Source organism: Perca flavescens, chromosome 13, assembly GCF_004354835.1.
Source record: "Perca flavescens isolate YP-PL-M2 chromosome 13, PFLA_1.0, whole genome shotgun sequence".
Taxonomy (NCBI): Eukaryota; Metazoa; Chordata; class Actinopteri; order Perciformes; family Percidae; genus Perca; species Perca flavescens.
This window is the reverse complement of record NC_041343.1, coordinates 7,958,916-7,978,827: the sequence shown is the minus strand read 5'-3', so window position 1 is coordinate 7,978,827 and position 19,912 is coordinate 7,958,916. Positions and strand designations below refer to the sequence as shown.

The window sequence follows — 19,912 nt, the reverse complement described above, 5'->3', positions numbered from 1 at the left end:
TCAAGACGTTCAAACTGGACTTACTGTCGGTTTCCCGATTCCGACAGTTGTCTTGGCCTTACGTTTCTTTAGTTAATTATAATTTCGTCCCGCCCCCCGTTCTCGCGATTTGTGGAAGTTTGTGATATTTAAGTGAATTTCGTTATTTGACTTAATGTTAGACACGTAACGTTACTAAACCAGAAGAGGTGAAGAGCGGACAACTACTTGTTGGTTAAGCCTAAATTATGAGGGGCTGTAGACGTGAATGAAAAGCTAGTGAAAATGTATCTAGACCTGCCGAGGTTAACGTGTTTTTTAAGAAATACTTGCTATTGGGACAAGGAGGAGTGGCTGAGAGGAGACCAGGGCCTGTATCGAACTGCTAACCGTGGCATTTTGGACTAAAAGGTAAACAACCTCCACTTTTACTCGCACAAACTTAAAAGAATAAAATCTATTTATCCTAATTTCTTTCGACTTAGCTAATGCCCTTAGCAGTTTGAGAGCTCTAGAGGTCTCCTAAATCCTTCAAATAGTCTTGTGGTATTGTGCACGCTGGCTTACTGAACATTTAACGGAGCCATAACGTTATTAGCAACACCTGTGCTTTTCCTATGTCAAGTCAAAATGGCTGCTGTGAAAAGGGCCTATTGTTTAATTCCTGTTATTAGCAACTGAATTTATCTACTTTTAGTTTGAATATTGTTTTATTCAGTCTCAATTTAAGTATTACTTTCACCTGCTACTGAGGATATTAAATATTTTACGCAAAGTAAATGTACTTGTAAAAGCAAAATGCTGAATGATTTATCACAGAGAAAACGTGACTACCAAGAAGGGTAAACGTGTGTCTGAACATACTTTTTTTAAATGTAGGCCATAGCCTACATTAAACCACCTAACCTTCAGGAAACGTTCCCGCAACCAAAAACGCACGTTCCCAGAACGTTCTGGGAACCAAAAATTGTTAGCTGGGTATGCATTTGTTGTGACTAACTACCCACCGTATTTAGGTTTTTCATTGTAGAATGTTGAAAAAAACTCCCAAATTTCGAGGGGGAGGGGGGCGGGGGTGGCTGAGAAATAGTGTGTAGGGTCTGTAGATAATATTATTTTGATATTCTTAAGTGTGATGCAATGTTATTTTACAGTTGTATGTCCTTGAGCTGATAGTCTGAGAAATGTGTGTGATGTGGTCTGTTTTTCTTATGAAGGTAGGTAGGTAGGTCATTTCAGTGGAGGTGATCCACGTGCCAAACTGGGGCACTGGTGTAAGGTTATATCTCACTTAACTCTTAAATAATAAAAATAATGGACACTGTTAAAATCATTGTTCAGGCTTGGTCTTGGGGGAGGTCTTGGCTTGGCTGTGATTAATTTTGGACTTGAGTTGGACTGAATTTATTGCCTAAAGACCTGCTATTAACAAACCTTAACTGGTTTAGCTCATGGCATATTCAAGATAGAAAGTATTTGTTGTACTGGAGGGAGATTTGTTTTTGCTGTCTGTTCATATTTCCCACTAAAACATCCAGAACAGACGTCGCAACAGAGCATGGACCGAGATAAACATCTTGAACTACAGAGCCTCTGTTGGTCTTATCTTTGTGGCTTACATGGTAAAAGCATCTTGCACCCAGCAATCTGTAGCAATGTGGCTTCTTCTAAAATGGCTAATACTGTATTTTGCAATTGTTAAAGGGCCTAAAGTCTTTAAAGCCAGTTTAACGTTCAAAACCCACTGTCATTAATATAAAGAATTGCTATAACTGAAACAGACTGTTAAGTTAACAGACAGTTTTAGAGCCTAGTTCAAGCGATGCATTATTTTATTTGATCCCAATCACAGACTGCACTTATTACTACACATTGATACAATTGCAGCTGTGCCATCATATCCTAATAGACATATCCTGGTAATTCACCAGAGGGCAGTCTTTCCACACTCAAAACAACAGACTGTCAGACTAAACCCAATTAGTTAAAAATAAATCCTCCGTCAGCAGTGAAGAACCTGAGAATAGGTTTCAAGGTTTGCACAGGTTTGCTGAAATATAAAACTGTTACTGGTATAGAAGTTACAGTGTAAAATGGCCTATGATTACAGTGTGTATTAACAGTAAGATGATGCAAGTGGAAATTATTTTTTACATTATCATTTAAGGTACTTCCCTGCCTTTATACACAGTAATTCACTCCTGCATGTGCAACCAGAACAATCATGTACATAAGATAGAATTGCCAAGGAATGAAAAGAATAATCACACAGGAGGATGTACATTTTATCGAAATACTAAAAAGATAATGAATAATATACAAATTTGTGGATAGTATGTTTTGTAATCTTTTATGTGAAGGGGTTTGAGTGATTTGCATCCACAAAGTCAAGTTCCTCATCTCTGTGTTGTGGAGGCATACATAGGTCACTCTGCAGTAGTTTGTTGTGCTGCTGCAGTTTCCCAGTGCTGTGAGAGATGCCCGAAGCAAGTGAGGGTGAAATCACAGAGCAGTTTTGTTTTAACTGGCATGGCTGCTGTGCTTTCAGCATCAAGCACACAAAATACGACCCCTTGCAAACTGCAGAAAAAGGGTGCTTAGGAGGAGAACGAAGGAAGTGAGAGATGTATTTATTCTTTGTTGAGTATGAAAAGAAAACTCCAGGGTTGTCCAGTCAAAGTAAACATGTTGAGCTGGTTGTGTGATGGCTGCGGCAATCGTTTGCTACCTTAGAGAGACCTGCAGATGACATTCATTTTATAATTAGACACAAGCTCCGTTAACATGTTGATAGGATTCCAATATATCAAACAAACTGAGCTGATTGAGCTGTGAATGTGAACATTACTGTTTCATTCATCCATATAATTTAAGCAGCAAATCCATCCACAGACACACTGACATGACCAGTTTTAAATACATGACCTCAAGTCAGACATGACACACCATTAAGGAAATGGCTGTGATTTCATGTTGACTACCGACTTTTTGAATATTCTTTTTAACAAGACGTTAAGAGGATCACAGCTGACTAGGAGGCTTTTCAGCTCCTTATTGTCATATTAAACTAAGATTTCATGTCGGAACACTGGTTCTTTTGTAGCTGTTCACGGCATTACATTTGATTAGAGTCACAATCTTAAATTAATCTTTTTGGAGGAAGTGTAAATGACATGCATTGTACTTTATAATATGATCATATTCTACAGGGATATAAAAAATTTCTATTGTGGTCAAAAGTTGACTAAATATTTGTTGTTGATCATCATACAACACATAATTGCGTTATTTGATGGTTATAGAGGTACCCAAACTGTCCTTTGTTGTTAAGAATTCAGTTTAGACGCATGATGGTAGTTGGGATTCAGGGCAATGGGGTGCACTAGGTCTGTGGACTTTGAGCTGAATCTCTTATTTGCGGTGTAGTCCTTTTCTTTCCCAGGCCTTGCACTTTAGCCAAAGATGTGTAAACACCAACCTTATTGAAAAACAGTTTCACAACAATGCCTCTACCTCTCTAGAAATCTCCCCAAGAACACCAGAGGATAAGCATTTAAATGGTGTTCTTAATGCACTTAGCTGGGTATACACTACATCCAGCTTTTTCAATTCACATCACAGGTCCATTTGCTTCTGTTTACTTGCTATTAATAAAAGACAGGTGCTTGAGAGGCAGCATAAAATCCCACTTCAGCCTGTTACAAGAGTCATTGAGGTGAGCAGAGCATTCTTTCCCTGTTGGCCTCAGTGGCTCTTTGAGAGAAAGGCACTTCAGGTATAATGCAGTAAAACACCCACATACTGCAGCGTCTACTGCAAAGCCATTCACAAGGACAATGTTTGTCTCTCTAGTGCTCTTTGGGTATTTGACTTTTCAAATCTGCTCTTTGAATTTGGAGGGAAGGGATCCTTATACAGACTAAAGCACCAGATGTCTCACTTGTGTTTCTTCAAATGGAGTTCGGAATATTCCAAGAGCATTGTCTTATAAAGAACCATACCCCTTGGTTAAATGATGATTTACAAATGCTTAGAAAGAGCTGCAGAAAAATTGAACGTCAGTGGCGTCACTCAAGGCTTGAAGTGTTTTATCATGCATGGAAAGACAGTCTGACCAACTACCAATCTAGGATGTCAGCTGCAAAAGCAGCCTACTATTCTAATTTGATTTTAAATAATAGGCATAATCCCAGACTGTTATTTGACACTGTTTCTCGACTCTCACAGCGTGTTCATGCAGTTAGTGGTACTGACCTATCTGCACATGATTTCTTATTGTATTTTAATGAAAGGGTAGAGGACATTAGAGCCAAAATACCCCAGTCTTACAGTGACAATGCAGAGTGTGTTTTTGATTTGTCTATCTGCACAGGACAAGGCTTTTCTCAATTTGAACCAATTTCCTTGGCTTCTTTGAGTAAGGTTGTAACGGTAGCACGGTGTACAACCTGCTCACTTGACCCTCTGCCTTCTTGGGTTGTCAAAGAGCTATGGCCTACATTAGGACCTTATGTTTCAATGATCTTAAACTCTTCCCTCCTCACTGGAGTCTTTCCAGCTTGCTTCAAAACTGCTGTGGTTAAACCCCTACTAAAGAAGCCTAGTTTGGATGTAGACTCCATGACCAACTATAGACCTGTCTCAAATTTGGCTTTTCTGTCAAAAGTGTTTGAGAAAGTGGTCTCAAATCAGCTCTTAAATTATTTGTCACTAAATAAGCTATTTGAGCCATTTCAATCGGCTTTCCGGTAAATCATTCCACAGAAACAGCACTTACAAAAGTGGTGAATGACTTGCTACTGTCTATAGATTCGGGGTCAACAAGCGTTTTCTTGCTGTTAGATCTTAGCGCTGCTTTCGACACGGTTGACCACTGTATATTACTGGATAGACTTGAGAAATTCTTTGGTATCTCAGGACAAGTTCTAGAGTGGTTAAGATCCTACCTGTCAGAAAGATTTCAATGTGTTTTATATGACAACATATTTTTTGAGTCCTGTGCCGTTAACCACGGGGTTCCCCAAGGCTCTGTACTGGGTCCATTGCTTTTTCACTTTACCTATCCCCATTGGGTCAGATTTTTCGTTCTTTTGGGATTGCTTTTCATTGTTATGCTGACGACATGCAGCTGTATATGCCACTAGATGTAGGAAGCGAGTCTAACACAGCTAAACTTGAGGCCTGTCTTGCAGCTGTTAAGAGGTGGTTATCAACAAATTTTTGTTGCTTAATTCTGCCAAGACCGAAATGATGGTTATTGGACCAGCAAAACTAGGTCATCTTTATGATCACTTTACTTTGTCTCTCGATGATTGTGTAATCAATCGTAGACACCAAGTTAAGAATCTTGGTGTGCTCTTTGATCAGACACTTTCTTTTGGTTTACATATTAAGGAGGTGACCAGAGTTGCTTTTTTCCATCTCAGAAACATCTCAAAGATAAGATCAATACTGTCGTTTAAGGACGCTGAGGTCCTCATTCATGCCTTTGTGTCATCCAGGCTAGATTATTGTAATGTGCTTCTGTCGGGTCTGCCAAAGAAAAGTCTGCGGAGTCTGCAGTTGGTTCAGAATGCTGCGGCTCGTGTTCTGACTGGGGCCTCCAGATATGAACATATTACACCAGTGTTAGTTTCTCTCCATTGGCTCCCTGTTCATGCCAGAGCAGACTTTAAGGTGTTGCTGCTAATTTATAAAATATTAAATGGCAGCGCACCGTTGTATCTCAATGACCTAGTGAAACCCTATGTGCCTGCTCGAGCCCCTGCGTTCTCAGGGACGGGTCTTCTGAGTGTCCCAAGGGTTAAAAAGAAGACAATTGGGGAACGGGCCTTTTCCTTCCGCGCACCAACATTGTGGAACAGCTTACCTCTGAACATCAGGCAGGCTTGTTCTGTTGAGGTTTTTAAAGCAAAGCTAAAGACCCATCTGTTTACTGTTGTGTATGAGACCTAATTTTTAATCTAATGTTTTTCTGAGAGTGTGTGTTATATTTTAGTCATTGGAACTGTTTTTAAACTGCATTTTCTATGTTCTGTACAGCACTTTGACTTGAAAGCGCTTTATAAATAAATGTATTATTTTCACCTTGTTACATATAACATCATTTATAGTTCCTCTGTTTCTGTCTGTGCCCATGTTGGTTTAGTGGACAGTTTGTTTTACAGAAATGCCTTTTATGTTTTCTGCCTGTCCTTAAGCCATGTTTTCGTCATGGCTCTATGGATGGAAATGTTCTTCAGTTGTTTAATTGTTTTTTCGGTCCCCCACAATATCTTCACAACTTTTGGATAGGGAGAGACAGATTTTTGGCCCTGGCCGATTATCGTTCTGTTTTCTGGCAGTTTGCAGATTATCTGTATCAGCGTTTTATTTGCCTGTTAACCGATAAAGTTAATTCATTTCAAAAGTGTGCTCTTTGGCAAAGTTTAGTGTTGGAGTAAATATTTTCATTTTCCCTTTAAATGCATATTGGTTCCAAATATCAGTTTCATGAACTACTATTAATTGGTAACGGCCTTGAAAAACCAGTATTGGTCGATCCCTACTTTTGGAGACCCTCACAGGATGAATTGTAATAACTTTGCTGATCCTCTGACCTTTTAATCTAGCGCCCAACCCTAGCCTCAATTTTTTGTTTAGTTCTAAATACCAGATGTTAACATGCAAACACACTAACCTAAGATGGTGAACATTATACCTGCTTAACCTCAGCATGTTAGCCTTATTATTGTGAGCATGTAAGCATTTAGTTAAAAGCAACGCTAGCACAGCCTTGCAGAGCCACCAGCATGACTATGACACCTAGAAATTTGATATAGTTAACTTCAGTTATTTCAATATTTTGGCTTTTTCTTTGCATGTTTTTTTGATTTTGTTAGAAAAAATATAAAATTAGATTTTGTTACATTGAGTGAGAGTTTGTAACCTGACTCCACCAGATGGATTTGCTCGGCATATCCATCTGGGAACTTTCCGTTTGAGAACTTTTGGGAAGGGGCAAAAATACTGGTTAGCTGATTGGATAAACCATCTGTCTATCACCACCTATGTTGGTGATAGACGGGCCAAATCAACCAATCAGATCAACAAATCATATGAAAATACAACCACAAGCCCCTGCTGCTGCAGGCAAAGCATAGCTCGTTAGCTCAGTGAGCAAGCAACATGTCGAGAATGTGTAACGAGAATTTACGAATAAATTTCAGATTCCGGTACATATTCCAAAAGAAGGATCCAAGAGAAAAAAGCATTAGCGAGCGGCTAACAGAATTAGAGCTACCACTGTCTTAAAATACTGGTTAACTGATAAACCTTCTGTCTATCACCACCTATGTTGGTGATTTTTTTCATCTGATTTTTTTTATCTGACTTTCATCTGTTTCTCGAATCAGTGTGCAAAAGTTTCGATGTGAAGCAAGAAGACGTATCAGCAAATAAAATTTGCAATGCATTATTAGACCTATTAGACAGATCTTGGGTAGATCATTCATGTAAATCAGAAACAGGAGAGGTCCAAGTATTGAACCTTGAGGTACCCCATACAGTAGCTTGGCTCTATTTGAATTTTGCCTGTTTATGGATACATACTGTTCTGTCTTTCAAATAATGATCCAACTATTTTAAAACAACCCCAAAAGCATATTTTAATTAATTATGCAATAAAGATGTTATGATTGATTTGTGTCAAAGGCTTTTGAAATTTTTTTTATTTTTTGTTATCTAAATCTGTAGAAATCGTATGGACAAGCTGCAAAAGAGCCATTTCTGTTGACTATTCTTTTACAAAATCATATTGATGCCTGTACAGTATGTTGCTCCCAGCTAAATGTTATTTCATCCTTGAATAAACTCACTTTTCAAGAACTTTAGAAAAGATATAGGACAATAGTTGGTGAATTGGGTGGAGTCACCAGATTTGAACAGAAGTGTGACCTTGTACAACACCTGTTTTGAGGGATAAAGTGAAAACTCGGGTGAAGGGCTCAACAATACAGGAAGCTACCTTCTTTCATTTTTAATATAGTGTCGTGCACTTCTTTGCAGGTAGGAGGATCAAACATGCTTATATAAGGATACTGCTCCTTGATATTAGCAAGGACAGAATCATTTGTTTTTTAAATATTTTTGGCCAATGAGGGACCAATATTTACAAAAAGTCATTGAAATTATTTACTATGTACAATGGGTTAGTAAAGCTTTAACACCATATGATATGATATTCAATCATTTTTAGTTAGTTAAGTTCTCATGGGGTTTTTATATCATTACGAGATTTAACAAAAATGTCAGTAAAGTAAGTATAGATCAGAGGTTTTGGTGATTAATAAATTTGCTCTCAGTGAGTCACATTACTGGTCGCACCACTGTGAAACAGCTGAGCCAATCACAGTGACGCATGACGACAACAGCTTAAAACGTTAAAGGTAAAACCACCATCATCCTCATTATACTGTATATTGGTGCTTTAAGGCATTAAAAACATTAGCATATGGTAGTTGGCTTGGTTGGAATGGAATTGTTGACTTGACAGTGATCATAGAGGTCAATGGTTACTGACCTTTTTAATTGCCAAATACATAACCAAGTGAATGTATATTTGTCCTGCACAGATAAGGTGGTTTTGTCTTTATCTAAATTTCTTCAATATAAAAAGAATCTTGTTTTGCCTGATCAAACAACAAGGGCAGACAAGTGAGATGGTGGTTTCTGTCAGATCTTCCCTCCGCCCCATCTTCTTCGACTGGTAGAAGCTGACAGGATTGATTACACGGAGCAGGAGCACTTTGTCAGGCATGAATGCATTTTTCACAATGTGTTGCTAAGAACAAAGGGACACTATTTAAGCTTTCATAACACCCTCTAAAACTTTTGATTTCCCCCTCGGTTGAGCAGAAAATGTCAGGAAGACAGCGATTTCAAATTAATTGGCAGCATGTCAACGGTCTATTTACATTTTATTCTTTTTAAAGATGCAATTAATTACAAGAGCTGAAAAAATCTGCAGGGAGATGAGATGCGTTGCGTTAGTTGCCCTCCTCCCTGCAGACTGTCTCCTGCTCTATGGGAGTGTAGGCAGGCTTGCCAATTAACCACAGACTAGAAAGACCCAAAGCTCCCATGTTTCAGCAGGTAAGAAAAGCACCAAATTTAAAGTGCCTGGCAGCAGATGTAACAGACAGACAGTAGCATGTGGTTTGCATACTTTTGTGCTTCAAGCTACACTCAGAAGATGCAACAAAAATGTTTTCTTTCAAGAGTTTTGTAACTCCAGGAAACTATTGCAAATTGGATGCAGGGAAGGCATAATCTGAAAGTGCTGCATGCAATCACTTAAGGGCCCCTATTGGTTCTGCTTTTATCGTCAAATTAGCTTTTCTCCAATGTATAACTAACAGGACTGAACCAGGAAAATGTGTTTGAAGTCATGTAAACATAAAGTCTGTCTGGCATTCATCATCATCATCATCACGGAGCAGTTACATCGACATTCCACAGTCTTCCCTGTCTAGACTCTTGGACTATTATATCACAGAAATTAACAAAACACAGTACACATTCAGTAAAAGAAATGAGGCAATAACGTGTCTGTGTCTGGCAAAATCACCTTGTTGATTTCTTTGAAAGCATGCTTTTTTCTTATTTTGATTTAACTGCAGAGTCCTACATTTAAATTGCAAATGCTTTTTTCTCCAGCATCTCCACTTGTGAAATGTGGCTCCACTTTTTCTCTTCCCCTTGGGATGCCCATAATAACCTGTTCCTCCTGCCGCTGGCCTCCCCAGACTTTCACAGAGAGACCCATGTCACAACAAAGGAAGGGTTTGGCTCTATCATTTCTTTTAATGCTAAAACACAAAGTGACGCTGTCAGAAATACCCCGAGGCAAAATACAGAGTATTTCTGTTCCTGCCACTCTCCCCCCAAGCGACCACAAACATGGCGACAGCACCCAGGAGTTGCTGCAGAGCTTTTTTAAAAGCAACATATGCTTTTGTACTGGAAATACATTAGTCATAAGGGGAAGGAGAGGGAGGGAGGGAGGCAGGGGGGGGGGCAATTGAAGTTTTGCAATAACATCTCAAATGCCCCACATTTCCACTCTAGCAGTAAGCATGGAAAAGTTTGAGAAGAAAGAGAAAGTTTGATGTAAGAACATAAAAAGGAATAATGCTAGACACCTCGGGAGCTTGCTCGCTTCGCACATTCCTGTGAAGACCAAAGAGGGCCTTTTTAAAAACCTTGTATAATTGATTCCACCCAGAGGTAACCCAAGGCAATCACCTACCCCACCAAAAGCGAACACTAAAGCCTTGTGTAAAGAGCGCCTGTTTTTGTGCCATGCTATTGCTCTCCAGTCCCTGCCATCTTTTCTAGTGGAGCTTTCATCTGCGAGGCTGAATAACTGTTAAGTGATGCAAAGCTGAATAAACATTGTCTCAATAGGTGATTGATGGATCAATTTGAGTCCCTCGTTTCCTAGCGCTGGTGGCGGAATTCACATTGATTATGTTGCCTGTGATCGCTGGCCAAAATACAGTCCTTGAAATGAGTATGTCTGTTGGAAAACGTCCAGCACTGCCTCAGTCAAACAGATGGCTCCCAGTGCTGCAGTCATATCCATATTAATGGCGTGATTACAATGCATTACAATCGAGAGATTTTGTCATTAATGTTGTGATTTAAAAAGCAATTATGGGTTTTGATTATCCTTTACCGCAGTTATAGGTGTGTGTGTGTGTGTGTGTGTGTGTGTGTGTGTGTGTGTGTGTGTGTGTGTGTGTGTGTGTGTGTGTGTGTGTGTGTGTGTGTGTGTGTGTGTTGCTTTGCTTTGCCGGTGGGCCCATAGAGATGGCATATTGATACCTCAGCTGAGGACTGTGTTTAGCCTGTCTGACTGACACCTAATGAGCTGAAATAGTATCTGCATAATGATGAAGGGGAGCAGCATTCAATAAGGATGAGAGTGAAGAATATGAAGATGGTCATAAGTGCATTATTGTTGGTGAGACTGGATGTTATGCAGATATTTACCTGTTGGTGGTTGGTGGGAATGTATTTTGCATTTGTGGGTGGATTGTGTTTTTTGCTTTGTTCTTCCCAGAGATAAGATTGCTGGAAGAAAACGCAGAAGGCTTCACTTTCGGCATGATTCCAGGGATGGCAATGTCATGTCAATGTCTTATTTATTATTTTGTTTGTTTCAAAACTTTGGTCCAGACTGAAATATCTCAACAACTGTTAAGGATGTTCATAAAGGTTTGTACAGATATCCATGGTGCCCATAGGATGAAAGCTAATGACTTTGGTGATAGAGGTATTCACAGATAGGCTATACCCAAACCCTAGAACCTGAGACCCAACCCGTGAGCTGTATGGGTTCGGATTCACAGTTTATACGGTCTACTGGGTCCGGGTCGAGTTCTATTACCTCAGGTCCCGGGTCTGTTTACCATTACTGTATATGTAGGCTAATACCAAGGGTTGGGCATCGTTTTGATTTTAACAATCCTGATTACTATTCTTCCTTTTGATTCTAATTCTTATCGATTCTCGATTAAAATCCTTTGAAGGGTAGAGTTAAAATGGGTCACATGCTTTATTTCACAGATAAGAGGAAAATGTAATTTCTTTTCAATGGTGATTTATAGTTTTACCAGGCTTTTTAAACATAAAATAAAACCACACTTTAGAGTGCCACTTATAGCCAATTTACACCAACTGCGGAACGCCTAAAAGTTGTTATACACCAACCAGACAGCCGACCCTCGGCAGAAAAGCCAGTGGAAATGATCAGTCGCGTCCCTGAGGTCCAAAAAACTGCCTCGGGACACATTGAGGCGACACCAACTTGATTAACGTAATACGTCTCCATAGCAGCAGGCGGCGCTACTCTGTATTGTTGCCCAAGAAATGAAAACTGGCAGCTGATTGGACGAACGCGTCACATGGGTTTGTTTTCTCCAGAAATTCAAAGCCAAACTGTCATGGCAGCCGTTCAGAATACGATCTCATATTGTACTAAAATAGTTCACTGAAACATGTTTCTGAAAACATTTTAAGCGAGAAATAGGCCATGCAGTTGCTGAATCTGTCTTCATTTCAGGTCAACAAAGTTTAAAAGATTTTCGTCAGATTTTGAGAGACTCGTCATTTCCGGGTGAGTCCCGACTGCCCTGTCTCCGACTGAACATGTCAGGTCGGCCAAAATGAACACCGACAGCCCCTCAGACTGATGACGGCACGGGTCACACCGAACAGATTCGAGTCACTGACCTCGCCAGACTGTCCAACGGCCGATAATCGGCCCTGAGTGTCCCGGGCTTAAGGATCCGCTCCGGAACAGCGGCTGAGTCAATAGGTTTCCATTAAAGGTCCCATGGCATGAAAATTTCACTTTATGAGGTTTTTTAACATTAATATGAGTTCCCCCAGCCTGTCTATGGTCCCCCAGTGGCTAGAAATGGTGATAGGTGTAAACCGAGCCCTGGGTATCCTGCTCTGCGTTTGAGAAAATGAAAGCTCAGATGGGCCGTTTTGAAATCTGCTTGTTATGAGGTCATAACAAGCAAGGTTACCTCCCCTTTCTCTGCTTTGCCCGCCCAGAGAATTTGGCCCACCCATGAGAGAGAGACATCATGGCTTTCAAACAAGAAAAGTGGCAGTTGGTCAAGGCCACACCCCCACCCTCCACCTCGCCCCTCCCTCTCTCCTCCTCAATAGCTTCAGAAACAGAAATGGCACATCCTAAGGAAAGCTCATTGTGGGACTGGCTCTAGTGGTATTGTTCTGCACCAAAGCTGAATTTCAGGAAAGAGACTTCAGATACAGTATTAGGGAACCACTAAGGTCTATATAAAAGCATCCAAAGAGCACCATGTCATGGGACCTTTAAAGTCAATGTGTGTATTTTCACTGACTGTTCCGACTCCATCCCAGCTCGGGCGATCCGCAGCCCTCCGGAGCAGATGCGCGGAGCTTCTATTTTTGACGGATGCCGGAGAGCTCCGCAGCAATTCAGCACAGGGTAGATTGTGCGAGACAGGAAGTCGAGCACAGAAACAAAATAAAACATCCGGTTAATTTTCCAAATAAAATACACCGTGCTCACAGCGGATCATATTTCCTTGCACTACACCTTGAAAACGTCATAATGGGCGGAGACAGCCCTGAAGTCAAGTTTGTGGTTCTGTTTATAGAAACTACATCCTGTTATATTGCGCGATCATACTGCTCCCTGTTCAGGAGTTGAAGATTCAGAGAGCACCATGGAGAGCACAGGTCAGGCAGCAAATTAGCAATCCTAGCCTTAGCAGCCATAGCAATGAGCAATCGTTATTTTATTCAAAAGGGCAAACAGACGAAGGTATCTTTATCATGCTAACATTAGATGCAACAAGGATGCAAAGCTAATTCTAAACGAGCCGGCGTTTGTCATGATCCGTCACCGTGACAGCAAGTAGACTTAACTGCGGAAATAACGAGTGGATTAGCCATGCTCTTTAAGAGGAATAACAGAAAACCTGGATTTATTTTTACCAACTTTCTTGGCAAGGAGGATGGCCAGGCACAGGGTAGATCCTAAATCAAATCTGCTAGAATGCTCAGCGTAGTTTGGTTTAGGCATGGGGAGTGAGGATTGGTTAGGGTAAGAATACCAGAGTAAGCCAATCAGAGACAGAATAAGGCATGCCACAAGGCACGTCCTTTGATGTCAACATGTCTAGCGGATCCAATCTAGCAACTACACAGGCACAGGGGAGAAGGCTACTAACGTTACATTAGGTAAGACAGAAAGTTTTGACAACTTTTTAAATTGACATTAACTTGTTAATAGCAATCCGCTGTCAAATCGGTGCCGTCTCGGTCTCCTGGGTCCGCTCGGGTTCTGCACGGGTCAGAGTCCCAGCTTTCAGATAATAGACGGGTCCAGTTTTGTCCAGGGTTAGTACATTTTGGTTTCAGACATGAATTTTTGGACCCTTGAAGACCTATATTTTTGGTGATACCCTGACTTTTACTTGTGTCACCAGCAGGTAAAAGTTTTCACCTATACAGTGAAATATCTCAACATGTACGGGATGGATTGGCACTGACATTCATGGTTCTCAGACGACGAATCCTAATGACTTTGACAAACAATTCATGGCAATCCATCTAACAGTTTAAATATTTCACTCAAAGCCACGAAGGTCAACTTCATGGTGGCGCTAAAATAAAAGTCATCAAACATTCATGTTCTCCCTCAGGATAAATTGTAATCACTTTAGTGACTTTTTGGACTTAAGTTTTTATCTAGAGTAATTGTCAAATCAAATTTTTTAATTTGTCCAATGTTTTGATTCATAACAAAATACCTGCAAAACTAATGATATTACCGTCAGCCTCAGCTTTACTTTGTTTTAATACTCCTAATGAGTGAATGTTTGTGTGAAAACTGCAAACACACTAAACTAAGATGGTTAAATATGGATGTAACTTTTCCAATTAAAATGTCTAAAAACGACTATACCCAGGTTATATATTTTGTTGTGTACTTACATTATCCTGAATGTTTCCAACAATTTTCAAACTTCAAAAATCTGTAATTTTAATCAGTGACACGGAGCGTGTCATTTGGTCGCCTGTCAATGGCGTTGTGTAACCCGGGGAGTCAGTCCTCATAGACTCCCATGTTAAAATGCTAAACTTTACAGCAGAGTTAAACATGTTTACGGTTTTGTTCTCTCTAGCTAATTTCGCCCTTAATGACAACTATTCTGGGTGAATTTTTTTTTTTAGAACTCACGCGTTTAAATTATTACAAGGCTTAGTTATGCATAATTAAGGGGGTTTCACTTTAGTGACAGGAGGCGAGAACAATGTTGGCTCTATTCAGCCCGTCTCAGCTCCTTCCACGCTCCACCTATGCCCATTTTTTAGGTTAGCACTGCCAAGATGGCAACGGCCGAAGCCACCGGGAGCCACCGGGAGCCACCAACTTTGAGCTTCATTTTGGCTCTTCAAAAAACCACGTTCACTTTTTATAGACTATGATTGAAAGTCAAACTAAAACTTAACACAATACTAACACAATGCCCAGAAATCCAAACACAAATGTTCAATTCACGAGAGAGCCACAAATAAACTTGTAAGTCTACCCTTTGCACAAATAATCTCACCAGATGAATAATGGCTAAAGGGAGAAAAATGAGTACAGTTAAGTAAATGTAAGACACTGTGTTGCTTTTTTAAAGCATGTGCTATTTAAAAACTTGTAAAGGGCAACACTATCTTCCCTGATGAAGGGAAACAGATTTGATCCCATCTTGTACCTCCTCTCTGTTATTACCTCAGGTGTGAAATCTTTCCCTGCTCACACCGGAGAACCAAACGGGCGTGCTCAGCTGTGAAATTGTATCTTTTCTGCTCCCGACGCCCCGTCCTACCAGCTCCTATCCCGTCCTCTGACAAGATGGCTTTAAAAAAAGCAGTGCTTCCTGTTGTGAGGGGAAGCTGAGCAGCTGAATAATCTATGTGCCTTCTTCTGCATTCTGGCTAATAATGAAGGGATTAGAAACATCTTGACACGTCAGTTCAGTGGCTGTAAGATGCTGTCACGAGTTGAGATGGCTGACTTCTCACATTACTTAGTGCTAATTTTCTCTTGTAAGCGCACTCAGAGAAAATGAATCATACACAGAGCTGAAAAGCTCCATCTGGGGACATTTGAATTGAGATGTAATGACAGTACTGCAAAAAGGTACCATCTGTTAACATTACAAGGTAGTTTGAGCACATTTTTAAATGCAGTCTGTGATGATGGGTTGGTGCAGTCAGGCAGCCTGGGGCCTGCTTGCCTAATCCTCTGCAGGTCCACTGTGGCTTCTACCATGTCTTGACAGCAATGCCTTATTTTCTCTGTGGCTTCCCCTGTGAGAACAGATAGTTCTTCCACACCTCTCAATACTGCCAGGGGGGCAAGAGAACAGCATTTTGCCTGGAGTTTTATGGCTCATACAGTGCTGGCCTGAACGATGACATGTCACTGTGCTAAAATAAAATATACAATCCAGAGGGCTCCTCCTCACATGCCAGAGACTTCATTTGCTTTCACTCATTCAGAATACAATAGCTTTACATTGCATTTAAGCTAATTTCATCAGGTATGGTTTTATGAGAATTTGTCACAGGGTCCAAACTGCGGCTGGTGCGTTGAGGAGTAAACCTGTATATACGGGCACCCGCTCCACCAGGTGAGCTATCCAGGCGCCCCAAACAAACTACTACAAACTTTAACAAAACAAGTCAGCCAGTCAGCCTTTTCTCTCATTCCATGAGCAACCACGATTTTATGTCATGCTGGCTACGCTAAGTCAGACACCGTTCACCGGCGGCTGCTCTCATCTCTTGCTTCACCACTCACACACTGATGTCACTCATCAGCACCTGCCGTTTTTGCTCTCACTAATGCCTGATTGTTTATGTATTTTTTTTAATGCTCGTTTAACTTTGTATGTTGAGAATCTCTTGTGCATGTTAAGGCGCTGACACACTAACCCGATAATCAAATCCTGTGCGGGATTGGTGGACCCTGCCACTAAATATGAAAGCTGTATAGAGAGGTATTTACTGAGTGTAAATACATTGATTGGCTGTTGCTGTGAAAATGCAGACCAGAAATTCTATCAGAAGTGTGTTTGGTTCCATGAAAATCCTAAGGATCATTACTTTAAAAAGATGACATCAGAGGTCAACTAAAACACACAAACCTGAACAGACACAGCTGTGAAGTCAGCTTTTTCTGTGGTGATGGTTCACCAGCACTAACACTGAGGTATAAGCTCAAGCATGGATCATTATTATCGCTCAACTGATTTACCACCTGGAATGATTTTCAAAGTGTGAGCTTATCCCACTGGTGTGTCTTTCTCGTGTGATTTACTTCCTCTGCAGCACAAAATGTTGGTGAGACATACTTCCTGCAATAAATCCGTTCCCCATGAAAATGTTTCTGAGGATCTGTCCTGCAAGTGAAACATAATATTCTAGCTTTTAAAAAATGTGGTAATAACCCCAGTGGGGGCATTTTTATGTGAGCAATAGTAACACATTGCATACAGGTTTAGTACTGCAGCCTGCACCAAAATGTCAGTAAAAAGAAGAGGGTTACATAAATGAATGAACTAGACAAGTTAAATGAAAGATAAAATGTTGCATCTCTGACCAAACGCATAGCATGGCTAAAACTACTCATGGTATGAATTTACATATTTTGATAAACTAGCGCACCTTTAACAATAACTATATCTTTGGAAGCCTTTCAACAGGCAACATGATCTCCAAACTCTTTATACCAGAATAGTGTTTCCCTCCTGCAGCCCTCAGTGGAGTGAGCCTGACAGTGTGAATGCCTGCAGAATAATTTAACAGGACTGTGGGGAGAGCCAGAGAAAAGACAAAGCCCTCCAATATGATCTCTGAGGACCCCGCAGCAATCCACTGTTCTCTTCCCGCCATCGCCATTACTGACACTATTGATTATGGCCCTGGGAGCGATGATAGCATTCCGCTCTTCCCCTCCAGCGGAAGCCACAATCATGCTGCCGTGTTTCCCAAATGATAGACTGTCTCGAAAATGAAAGAGGAGGTGAGGGCTGGAGAGAGAGAGATAAGGGTGATTGAGAGAGATAGGAGAGGGAGGCGGTGGGAATGGAGGCTGCTGAGGGGGGTATTAATACGGCTCGGTTAGTTTTTCATAGCAGCGGAGGAATGTAACTTTTCTGTCGGCCTTATTAAAACACGGGGGCACGGTGTCAGAGTTATGTCGGAGGCAGCAAGGCCTCTGTGGATACATGAAAATGGCGTAATTGCCTCTTTGGCTGTTTGAATTTCTAACAAGGGAGCCTGACATTTTCAAATAGTCCTGATTGTGTAGAGCTTGGAACACCCAGGCAGTCGAGGTTCTTATGTTATCAGTTGATTTTAAATGAGACAACGGGCAGCCTGCATGTGCATATGGAGAGAATAAAAAAAATCAACTGGAATATTATCTGGAATGTTGACCTAAAAAGGAGTGGGAAGTTTTCATCTGTTGGGACACACACACTGTACGTCACACGCCAGTTGGCTCCTTGATTTAATTAGCACAGTGGAGCTCCAATTAGCTGCAATAGTAAATCAGATAGAACTTCTTTATCAAGGCACCGGGCTGATCGGCCCAGTAGGATTGTGTTCTCTGTCTCCTCCAGGGAAGACCGTGGATCACAGTCGGCCTTAAGTGGAGGATTATAGAGGGATTACAAGAGGACTTTACCACTTCAAACCACTTCTGTATCTGGGTCTTTGTCTTTGACCTGCAGCAGACTCAGTCCCTGTCAAGAACAGAGAATCGGAGTGTTAAACTAAATCACCTTTGGTTGGTTGCTCCAAGTTAGGTTTGCAGCTGCGACTTGGATGCTCAGTACTGTATATTCTCTGCCCTGATAGTCGAGATAACAAGAATAAAGCACAAAGGATTTTTGAGCATGCACATTCTTGTTCAGTGCTACCTTGTTTCATTTTCACACACAGCACATTCATGCTTTGGAGTCACAGAGCACTACCACTGCTTTCCATTCCCCCTATTAGTATATGTGAATGCTTATTATCTGTAATCTGTGTCATCTCTGTTGCTACTGTCTCATCTGACATTCTCAGAAGAATCCTAAAATAAAATCGTATCTCTTACCTTATGCTGTCCCATTTTATCTTACGATATCTCAACCTGTTTGGAGGTTACAATCGGATAAAAAAATTAACTATACCCCATGGCATTAAACTCACCTTTCTACAGTTATACTGCGTGATATAATAGTGTTGTCCTAATCATCAATACAGTAGCTAGTGCCAAATGTCATAATTGTAAATGTAAATTAATTTTTGTAAGACACAATTTCAACAATCCTGTCGCATGATAGCAGGCTGAGGTACCATGGCCCTGACTTGGAGGTTGTGACATTCATCACAGCCACTTCCCACTCAGCTGCAAACCTCCCCAGTGTGATAAAGCCAGCAGGTATACATCACCAGCAAAGATAAGATACATAATCCTGCGTCCACCAAACTCTTCACTCTCCATTACTTGGCTGCCCCATAACATGCTGCCGTTGATCACCACAAGACATTTCAAGGCTTCCCACATCATTACCATTTTCAACATTACTGTACCAATCATGGGTTATTCCTTCAAACAAGGTCTGCAGGATTATGGAAAGCATTCATAAAGGGTTCATGCACGCTGCGAAGCCCTCGTGGATTAACACAAATGAAATGTGTTTGTTTACGAAGGAACGCCTTGCTCAAGAGTACTTTTTAGATGTTTGTTTCAGTTTTTCCCCTCTCTTTGGAATTAAACTACAATCCATTTGACTTGAATGCAGCCATAGTAAAGGCAGGATAGACTTGACTGAGGTTTTAGTGACAGCTCTGTGTGTTATCAAGCAGCCTTGGACACACACACACACACACACACACACACACACACACACACACACACAGGGTAACTGTGTTTTCCAGATAGATCAGCAATAGCAAGGTTTCCACGCCTGATTGAGCTACCAACCGCCTGAGAGATTGTGTGTGTGTGTGTGTGTGTGTGTGTGTGTGTGTGTGTGTGTGTGTGTGTGTGTGTGTGTGTGTGTGTGTGTGTGTCACTAATTGAATTCAGAGACCTTGGCACAATCAGACAGTGTTCACTGTCTCGGGAACCCTGCTCTGCGTTTATCTTCTAAATCAGGCCAGCATGTAATTGCTATTTTGACTCGGATGTCGTGGCACCGACTTTCTCGGATTCCCTTAATCCAGACTTAATTTGTTCATATTTTCATACCTCAAGGCCTGTACTTCTGATGAGGAATAACAATATGGGTGGGAGAACACACTGTAACATGACAACTATTTGCATACTTGTCCT

At 40.9% G+C, this 19,912-nt stretch overlaps 1 long non-coding RNA gene across 1 annotated transcript in view; it reads left to right on the top strand.

Annotated features, from left to right (window-relative positions):
* Positions 1-46: 46 nt before the first annotated feature.
* LOC114566796 (uncharacterized) overlaps positions 47-19,912 on the top strand; it is a 74,429-nt gene continuing 54,563 nt past the window's right edge. Inside the window, exon 1 of the long non-coding RNA XR_003694095.1 lies at positions 47-390. This is a non-coding gene — a long non-coding RNA (uncharacterized LOC114566796). The remainder of the gene's footprint in view (positions 391-19,912) is intronic.